This window comes from Phocoena phocoena, chromosome 18 (assembly GCF_963924675.1).
Source record: "Phocoena phocoena chromosome 18, mPhoPho1.1, whole genome shotgun sequence".
Classification (NCBI taxonomy): domain Eukaryota; kingdom Metazoa; phylum Chordata; class Mammalia; order Artiodactyla; family Phocoenidae; genus Phocoena; species Phocoena phocoena.
In genome coordinates, this window is record NC_089236.1 from 634,807 (window position 1) to 645,254 (window position 10,448).

General features: G+C 43.6%; 1 non-coding gene across 1 annotated transcript; it reads left to right on the forward strand.

Annotated features, from left to right (window-relative positions):
- The first annotated feature begins 4,545 nt into the window (after positions 1 to 4,545).
- Positions 4,546 to 4,652, forward strand: LOC136137897 (U6 spliceosomal RNA). The gene has a single exon (XR_010656758.1). It is a non-coding gene; the product is annotated as a U6 spliceosomal RNA (small nuclear RNA).
- Positions 4,653 to 10,448: the final 5,796 nt, after the last annotated feature.

The window sequence follows — 10,448 nt, forward strand, 5'->3', positions numbered from 1 at the left end:
ACAAATAAAAATAAAGACACAACACCCCAAACCTTATAGAATACAGCAAAAGCAGTGCTAAGAGGAAATCTTATAGCCCTCAATGACTATAGTAAAAACGAACAGAGGTCTGAAATCACTAACCTAATTATATGCCATAAGTAACTAGAAAAAGAAGACCAAACGAACCCCAAACTTAGCAGAAGGAAGGACATAGCAAAGATTAGAGAAGAGATCAATGAAATAGAGAATAGAAAAACAACAGGGAAATCAAAAAACCCAAAAGTTGGTTCTTTGAAAAGATCAACAAACTTGACAAATGGTTAGATAATTTACTAATCAAAAAATAGAGAAGACATGGGACTTCCCTGGTGATCTAGTGGTTAAGACACCATACTTCCAATGCAGGGCATGTGGTGGGTTTGATCCCTGGTCGGGGAACTAAGTTTGGGGAACTAAGATCCCACGTGCCTCGAGGTGCAGCCAAATAAATAAACAAACAAATAAATCTCATTCAATAAGATTTTTTTTTTAAATGGAGAAGGCAAACTACTAAAATCAGAGATGGAAATGGGGACGTTACTACTGATTTTAAGAAATTAAAAAGAATTATAAGAGTATCGTACAAACAATTGTACACCAACAAGGTGGATAACCTACATGAAATGAATAAATTCCTAGAAATACACAATCTATGACAACTGAATCATGAAGAAATAGAAAATCTGATTAGATCTCCTAACAGAGTGATTGACTCAGTAATCAAAAACCTTGCAATAAAAAAAAGCCCAGGACCAGATGTCTTTACTGGTGATTTCCATCAAACATTTTTTTAAAAAATAGATTTATTTTATTTATTTGTTTGCTTGTTTATTTATTTTTTGGCTGTGTTGGGTCTTTGTTGCTGTGCGCGGGTTTTCTCTAGTTGCAGCGAGCGGGGGCTACTCTTTGTTGAGGTGTGCGGGCTTCTCCTTGCGGTGGCTTCTCTTGTTGTGGAGCACAGGCTCTAGGCACATGGGCTTCAGTAGTTGTGTCACATGGGCTTCAGTAGTTGTGGCTCGCGGGCTCTAGAGCACAGGCTCAGTAGTTGTGGTACACAGGCTTAGTTGCTCCGCTGCATGTGGGATCTTCCCGGACCAGGGCTCGAACCCATGTCCCCTGCACTGGCAGGCAGATTCTTAACCACTGCGCCACCAGGGAAGCCCCTCCACCAAACATTTAAAGAAGAAATAACATCGATCCTTATCAAATCCTTCCAAGAAATTGAAGAGAAGGAAACACTTCTTAATTCATTCTATGAGGCTACCGTAATCTGATATCAAATTCAGACAAGGACACTACAAGAAAAGAAAACTAAAGCGCCATATCACTTATGAACATTGATGCAAAAATACTCAATACTAGCAAACTGAATTCGGATTTAAAGTTTTTAAAACTTTAAAATCAAAAGAATGAAGAGAAAAAAGCACTCCATCATCTCAATTGATATAGAAAAAGCACTGGACAAAATTCAACATCTCTTTATGATAAAAATAGTTGACAAGGTAAATTCCCTGTTGGTCCAGTGGTTAAGACTCTGTGCTCCCAATGCAGGGGGCTCGGGTTTGATCCCTGGTCAGGGAACTAGATCCTGCATGTCACAACTAAAAGAGGCCACATTCCGCAACAAAGATCACACATGCAGCAACTAAGACCTGGTGCAGCCAAAAAAGAAAAAACGTTGATAAACTAGGAGTAGAAGGAAACTACCTCAACATAATAAAAGTCATTCATGAAAACCCCACAGCTAAATGGGGTTTTAACCCATCATATTTAAAACTTTTCCTCTCAAATCAGGAACAAGGCTTACAAACCGATTAAGGAAAGTAGTAGGACACAAAATCACACAAAAAAATCAGTTACTTTTCTATACACTAATAACAAGCAACCAAAAAAGGAAATTAAGAAACATAATTCCATTCACAAGAGCATCAAAGACGAATACAATGCTAAGGAATTAGGATTAACTTAACCAAGGAGATGAAAGGCATACAATGAAAGCTACATAATATTGCTGTGAGAAATGAAAGCAGACCCAAATAAATGGAAACATATCCTGTGTTCATTGGAAGACTTAATATTGTTAATGACAATATCACCCAAAGTGGTCTGCAGGCTCCATGCACTCTCCATCAAAATCCCAACAATGATTTTGCAGAAATAGAAAATCCATCCTGGGACCTCCCTGGCAGTCCAGTGGTTAAGATGCTACACTTCCATTGCAGCGGGTACAGGTTCGACCCCCGGTGGGGGAACTAAGATCCTGCATGCCACGTGGCCAAAAAAAAAGAAAAAAAGAAAGAAAGAAAGGAAAAGAAAAAGAAAATCCATCCTAAAATTCATATGGAATCTCCAGGGACCCCAAAGCCAAAGTCATCTTGAAAAAGAAGAAAGCTGGAGGAGAAAGCTGGAGGACTCACAGCTCCTAATTTCAAAACTTACTCTAAACTATAGTAATTAAAGTTGTGTGGTACTGGCTTAAAGACAGACCTATAAACAGTGGAATAAATAGCCCAGAAATAAGCCCTCCCCAGTGCTGTCAAGTGACTTACAGGGGTGCCAAGACCACCCCAGTAATATTTTAACAAAATTTTTATGACAAAATTCTTCCAAAATTGATTTTAGTGGTGAGGGAAGCCAGCATCCTGTGCTAGTTCCCCATCTTAACAGAAACCCGGGTACGATTTATTGTCTTTTTCTAGCTCCTTTGCATCAAGAAAGCAGCAAGTTCAACTGCAGTCAATTTCTGATCACCCAAACGCTGATCTCTGCAACGCAAAATATTTTTGTCCATTTTGAGACACTCCTGGTTAACAAGATGCTAGCTTACTTCATTTCCTCAGGGGTTGTAGTATCTCCCCACAGTAGTTAGAGAGTATCTCAGAGGAGGGAATGACACCTCAGCTGTCAAGTGAAATCCCTTCTACATCAAGTTTCTTACCCCTGGGACCAAAGTCACGCTGCTTCCAGCCCAGCCATAAATAATGGCTGCTGGAGTGAGGTTTTCCTCATCAATTCTCTGGGCCAGAGTCGCTGCTCAGTAAACTGCTGCAATTTTCCTAATGTAGGATACAGAGGAACGACCTGGGAAGGGTTATCAAATAGTATACAAGTCTAGATGGTTTGTTCTAGAGTTCCTTTTCATTGAAATAAAAAATGACTATTAGCAAACACCAATTAGCTATGTGAACGGCAAGGGTTTTAACCTCTCTGTAACCCTTTTCAGCTTCTATGTCACTAATCAAAAAACATTATGAGGAGGGCTTCAAGAGAGTCTTTAAAATTCTAAGGAAATTCTAAGGAAATCTAACAAGTACAAATCATCTAAGGATGATTTGTACTTATTAGATGGAATGAGGGCTTCTCTAGCCAGCAACAACAAAGTTTTTGAAAATCTGTGTCTCTTCTACGCCTTTTAATTAATTCTCAAAGTCCAATGTGTAAAGGATATAACATAGAAGAACTTCTCTGTAATGCTATTTACTAAAGAGTAAACTTTATCACGAAGACGGTGTGTTTCAGACTTTTCCAGAATTAACAGATTGTATCATATGTAATTTTTCCCATAAAATAACCTCATCACACGGATCTTAGAACATTTAGTGGTTTTGGTAGATATAATATTTTATTCTTGTCTGCTCATTTAATCATGGATTGTACTATGTAGAGGCTAATTTTTGCAGATAAGGGATTTTCTAAGTGAAGAAAAGGCATGCAATTTTTTCAAAAGAAGAGAAAGAACTTAAAAAGCATTGATGAGTAGTCAGTCAAGTAAGAGGTTTACAGTTTCTTTCCTAGAATCTACTAATTGCTATAATTTCTCAGATGTACTAGAAAAGGTTTTTTTTTTTTTTTTTTTGTCTGAGCAGCATATAGGATCTTAGTTCCCCAGCCAGTGATCAAACCCTCGCCCCCAGCAGTAGAAGCCCGGAGTCCTAACCACTGGCCCACCAGGGAAGTCTGGAAACCATTCTTTCAATGGTTTTAATTCTTTAAATTCTCTGAAACCATTCTTTTAATTAATAAATTAATTAATTTATTTTGGCCGCACCGGGTCTTGGTTGCGGCATGCGTACTCTTAGTTGTGGCGTGCGAGATCTAGTTCCCCAACCAGGGATGCAACCTGGCTCCTTGCATTGGGAGCTCGGGGTCTAACCCACCGGATCACCAGGGAAGTCGTCCCTGAAACCATTCTTTTGACATGCATCTTAACTATCCAGGGCCAGTATCCTGTTTTCTCCCTCCTGAATCCCCTCAGGGCACACCTTGGGATGGGAGTTGGGATGCCATCCCTGAGGGCTTTATGACCACAACGCCTTTTGTTTACTGATAGGACACTTTTTTGTCCACATGACCCAAGTTAATATTCCGCTTTGACAAAAGAAAAAATGCATTTGGATTAGCTTTAAAAAGTTTTCTCATAAATATTTGATTTAGTACATAAAATCTAATACCTATCTGAATTTTTGAAAATTAGTCTATATCTGTTTCTGCAGATTAGAGTCCTAAAGTTAGAATGAGAGATCATTGCTCATTTCAGCAGCACATGTACTAAAATTGGAACGGTACAGAGACGATTAGCATGGCTCCTGTGCAAGGATGACATGCAAATTTGTGAAGCGTTCCATTTTTTTTTTAATTTTCAAAAAAAATGTAAAAAAAGAATGAGATCATAGTATATGCAAATTTTACCTCTAACAGACATCTGTATTCATCTACCAGTTTGTATTCCAACTATTAGTACTTGAGATTAACTCTTTTTCTCATACTTCATCAGCACTGGTTTTTAACAGTTTTTATTGTTATTTAAGAAGCAAAAAATTGTAAGAAGTTAAAAATTGTAAGATTTTTGTTTCAGGATGCCTACTGCAGCAAAATTTGTGATTGTAAAAAAATTGAAAATACCCTAAGCAGTAATTAATATACAAATAATTACAAATTAGGGAATGTACTTATTGCAGAATATCTACTATTAGCCATGAAGAAGGAGGTGGAACTACAGGGTATTTCTCCCAAACTTAGGCAGTTCATATCCCGTGTGCCTCTCCTAAGTTCTCCACGTATATCAAAGCTTCCAACTCTCATTACAACCCCATGTAGACAGTACTATCATCATACCTAACTTGTGTTTAAAACAAAATTCACCTAAGTTTGGAGAGCTAATTGGCTTTATTCAAAGATTCATGAAGCAGGCAGCATCCCTTCTAGCAGATGGAAGGGCCCTCCGCAGAGCTGTACAGAATGGAAGGTTTTTATAAGCTGGAGGGTGGGGCAAGTAAGTCATTAGCAAAAGAAAAGAAAGGGTTATTTGGGGCCAGGACATCACTTTTTGGGATAAAGGACTGGGCAAGGGTTTTGTCATGCAGACTGCCTCTGCTTCCTCTTGGTTGGGGGCGGGGGGAGGGGCGGAGGTGAGGATGGTATTATTTCATTGGTGCCAACCAGAAAATTCCAAACTGGTTGGTTAAGATTACATTTCTGGGGAAGGTTGAAACTGTAATTAGATTAGGTGTTAAATCTTGGCTTTAGCACAAGTGATGCCATTTTGGGCCTATGGTTTTTTCCTTTAACAATTACAAATAAGGGTACTTATTGCTATGTGGTACCACATAGCAATACTGTAGACTACTAAGCAGCAATTTAAAAGGATTAGGTGGGCGGCTTCCCTGGTGGCACAGTGTTTAAGAACTTGCCTGCCAGTGCAGGGGACACGGGTTCGAGCCCCGGTCCGGGAGGATCCCACATGCCGTGGAGCAACTAAGCCCGTGAGCCACAACTACTGAGCCCGTGCGCCTAGAGCCCGTGCTCTGCAACAAGAGAAGCCACCACAATGAGAAGCCCGAGCACTGCAACGAAGAGTAGCCCCTGCTGCAACTAGAGAGAAAAGCACGTACAAAGACCCAATGTAGCCAAAAATAAATAGATAAATAAATAAATTTATATATATAAAAAAAGGATTAGGTGGACCTATTTGTACTGATCTGGCACATGTCTGTACCATATCATTAACTGAAAAAGCCAATGTGAGAGTGATAAATGATACGATTCCATTTTACATTTTAAGAGTATAAATGTTTATGTAAACATACCTGTGTAAGCATAGAATCAAATACAGAATATTATTCTATTAATAATTTGGACTTGAAAGATTTGTGAAGAGCGTTCCGACTGATGTCTTAATGTCTAATTTACCTAATTTTAAAGGAAAGAAAGAAAAAAGAGGAGGAAGGAAAAGAAAGAAGTAAAAGAAAGAAGTGAAGTAGGGTTCATCCTTGGGACCTCCCTGGCAGTCAAGTGGTTAAGACTCCATACTTCCAATGCAGGGGACGCGGGTTCGATTCCTGGTGGATCCCACATGCTTCGTGCTCAAAAAAAAAAAGTGTTCATCCTTAATGGTAAGCCAAAATTGGGTGCCACCATGGTTGAGCAGCTTTTTTCTTCCACGTAGTGATGGAGAGAAGAAAATTATTAACCTACTCAGAATTTGGAAGCGATTCAAAGCAAATGTGTCCCCTTAGTTTATTTAAACAAAGTCATTATAACCGTCTGATTATTACACGATCTGATATTTACTACATTACACACTGGTCACTACCACACCAGCTTCCTCCCCATTCCCCACTTGCAATACTAACTGGCCTCCAAATTTTTTTCTGAAAACAACAAAAGATTTTGTTTCTTAAGCCAATTAGTTCCAAATAACTCTTACATCTTCACTTAGCTTTCCCGATGTTTCTGTAAGAGAGGCCCACTGGACTATATTGCAAATGGCTTGGGGCCATTTACTTTGTTTCAATTCAGTTTCTCTAGGTAGAACCAGACATTTTGTCAGTGCATTTGGGGATTACAATGCATATTTCCCCAGAGACACGCTATAACCTATTCCCACTTTAAACTCTAGGACATGCCCTATATTAGGAACATTTTTATGAACTATATAATAGAAATAAATTAGTAAGTATATGTTCTGCATCTATAGTTACAACGCGCATGGGAATACAAAGATAAATAACCTATCATTCCTGCCCCCCAAGAGAACAGGGAGAAGACCTGTAGACAACAAATATTTCCACCTACGTTACAGTATTTTCTTCACTGTAGCAAAGTTCTGCGGAAGAGGAGGGGAAAAGGGTAAGGGAAATTCGACAGAGGAAGTAATGTTTCAGCTGGACCTTCAAACAACAGCCTTAAACTTTTGCTCACATACTTTCTAGAAAGATTTTGATGAAATATAAACCCTTTTACACATATAACGTGACATCTAACATAATTTCTGTGTAGTGCAAGTATGTCCATTAAAAATACAAATCTTAAATCACTTTTATTAATGTGTTCAATGGCATCTAAATACTGTATTGTCAGGCTTCCCTGGTGGTGCAGTGGTTAAGAATCCACCTGTCAATGCAGGGGACACGGGTTCGAGCCCTGGTCCAGGAAGATCCCACATGCCGCGGAGCTGCTAAGCCCATGAGCCACAACTACTGAGTGCGCATGCCACAACTACTGAGGCCTGCGTGTTCTAGAGCCCATGCTCCGCAACAAGAGAAGCCACCGCAATGAGAAGCCCACGCACCACAATGAAGAGGAGCCCCTGCTCGCCGCAACTAGAGCAAGCCCGCGCACAGCAACGGAGACCCAACGCAACCAAAATAAATAAATAAATAAAAATTTAAAAAGTACATGAACAAGAAATTCTTCAGTAGTAGGAAATTTTACATGATTCGTTCTTCTCGCTTGAACTTCATTTCCTTTCTACTTCCCCCATAGAATTTTATCCTAGTGTAATATATATTTGTTCTTAAAAGTCTGCTGGCAATCATCCTATGATATTGCTCTGCAACAAAAATATGTAAATAAGCTTTCATTGAAAAATTTCTAGGCCCATAAAGCTAAGTGTTAGACATTTTTTAATCAATGAAATATGAATTACATTGCTAACTTTGAGTAAACCGACACAAGGTACTATGCACTTCAATTAATAATGTATAAAAAGTAGAATTTTATAGAAACTCTTACTTAAGGTATTTTTTAATTCCCTTTTTGATTTCCTCGTTGACCCACTGGGTTTTTTTAGTCGCATGTTGTTTAGTCTCCATGTAATGATTTTTTCCCCATTTCTTTTTCTGTGGTTGACTTCCAGCTTCATGTTGTTGTGGTCAGAGAAGATGCTTGGCCACAGGGAAGATGGCGCCAAGGACCACGCAGCGCACGACCCAGTGGCCAGGGGATGGGGCCCGCGGCTCTGTAGGTGCCTCGAGCTCTCACAGATGGGGTGCTGTTCAGGCCACTAAGACCAGGACGATGCAGAGCAAGAAAGCTGACCCCAGGAGCCTGCTTCTTTCCCTCACGTCCTCTGCTTCCCCGGCCAGCATTAAACTCACAGCATCCAGGGCAGAGGGGATCCACCGTGGCCACCAAGCAGGGAAGAAGGGACAGGTGTCAGCACGGGACAAAGGGTCCTGTGGTCCACCATGGGTGGCATGGGAGGCCTGCGAGACACCCAGGAGGAGGATCATTCCTCCCGGTGATCCCTGTGAAAAGGGGCGGCGAGACGTATCACTCGGGCCTGCAGTCTGATCCTGAACGACGTCTTTCGGTATGAGACGAAGTTTCTAGCGCTTCGTTACGTCCCTGGGCTGAACAGTAGAACTCTGCCCACACCTCCGCCCCGGCTCCAGAGGACGGCCAACCCCCGGACCGCCTGGACGGATCCTGGAGCCGCGGAAAGGCCTTCTACTCTCTACCCTCCTGCGGGAAGGCGGACCCAGAAGACCGTCCTGACGGCGCTCCCAGCGCAGCAGGCCCGGGGGCCGCAGCTCCGGGGGCAGGACTGGGTGGGCAATGACCTAGCGCCGGGCAGGGGGCGTGAGGGAGAGGATCGAGGGCTCAACAAGCAGGCCGAGGTCGGGGGATGGCACCGTCCATCGCCCTCACCTGATATCCAGCCGCTCACCGCGGGTCGGCCCCCGGCCCGGGCACCAGGAGGCTCTGCAGCCACCGCCCACCGGCCGGCCCCCCACCGGCCCCCGCGGAGCTCGTTCCCCCCAACCCCGCCCCGGGCCGGCCCCCGCCTCCTTCCCCGGCCGCGGCCCGTACCCCAGGCCTCCCCAGAGGGGCTCCCGCCCCGCGGCGCGCGCCGGCCGGGGGTCTCTAGAGCCCGAGGCCCCTCTCCCGAGCCCGGCCTCCCGCCCTCCACCGGCACGTTTCCGAAACGGGCCGAGGCTGCACAGTCACCTCGGGCCCCGCTGCTGCAGCCGGTCCGCACCCGGGAAGCAGGCTGCGGGACGCGAGCTCCCCGGGGCCGGCCTCGTCCGCGGCTTCGCGCTCCCGCACCTGCACGGCGGCTGCCGCTCTGCCCTCGGGCTGCGCAGCCTGCCTCGCGCTTCTCACCTCGCGTCTGCTGGCTGCCCCTCGGCCCCTCCTCAGCCGGCGGGGGGACGTCCGGCGGGGCCTGCGGCGGGGGCTGCGCCTTGCAGGCGGGGGCCCGTGTGTCCTAGGGTGGGACTGGGGGCCCTGCCCCACTGGCCACCCAAAGACCCGCGCCACGCCCGTCAGGTCCCGCCGGCCCAGGTCTTTTTCCGGGACACCGGCAGCTGGGCGACGATAGATAGACAGATACATAGATAGTTAGATAGATACCTGGGCAGCTGAGTGATCCTGTGTATACACCTGGGCAGTTGGCGACGATAGATAGATAGATAGATAGATAGTTAGATAGATACCTGGGCAGCTGGGCGACGATAGATAGATAGATAGATAGTTAGATAGATACCTGGGCAGCTGGGCGACTCCAGGGCAGCTCGGTTAACTGAAAAACACATAAAACAAGAACAAAATGAAAGAAAAAACGCTTCAAAGTTATTTCTAATATTATAAAGAACTATTATGGTATTATATGAAAATAATTAAATTGGAAAAACAGAACTTGGACAGCTTTGAAATTAGTTACAAATAACAGTCATTTATTTGTATTCAGAAGCATTAATGTATTCCTAACAGCTGTTTTTCCAAATTTGTGGAAAAAGAAAGTAAAAAGCACTCATGAGTAGATCGCTCAATAACGTTTTACTTACAAAAGTTTGGACTATATTTCTTTCCAAAATCCAGTCAATTCAAATTAGGATTACTTTCTTGTTCTCCTATCAGCTGCTCTTCTTGATAGATAGATTTTTGTGTGTGTGAATCTTCTCATCTTTTCTTGAACAAAATTTTTTTTTTTGGCCGTACGCGGGCCTCTCACTGTTGTGGCCTCTCCCATCGCGGAGCACAGGCTCCGGACGCGCAGGCTCAGCGGCCATGTCTCACGGGCCCAGCCGTTCCGCGGCATGTGGGATCTTCCCGGACCGGGGCACGAACCCGTGTCCCCCGCATCGGCAGGCGGACTCTCAACCACTGCACCACCAGGGAAGCCCTCTTGAACAAAATTGATC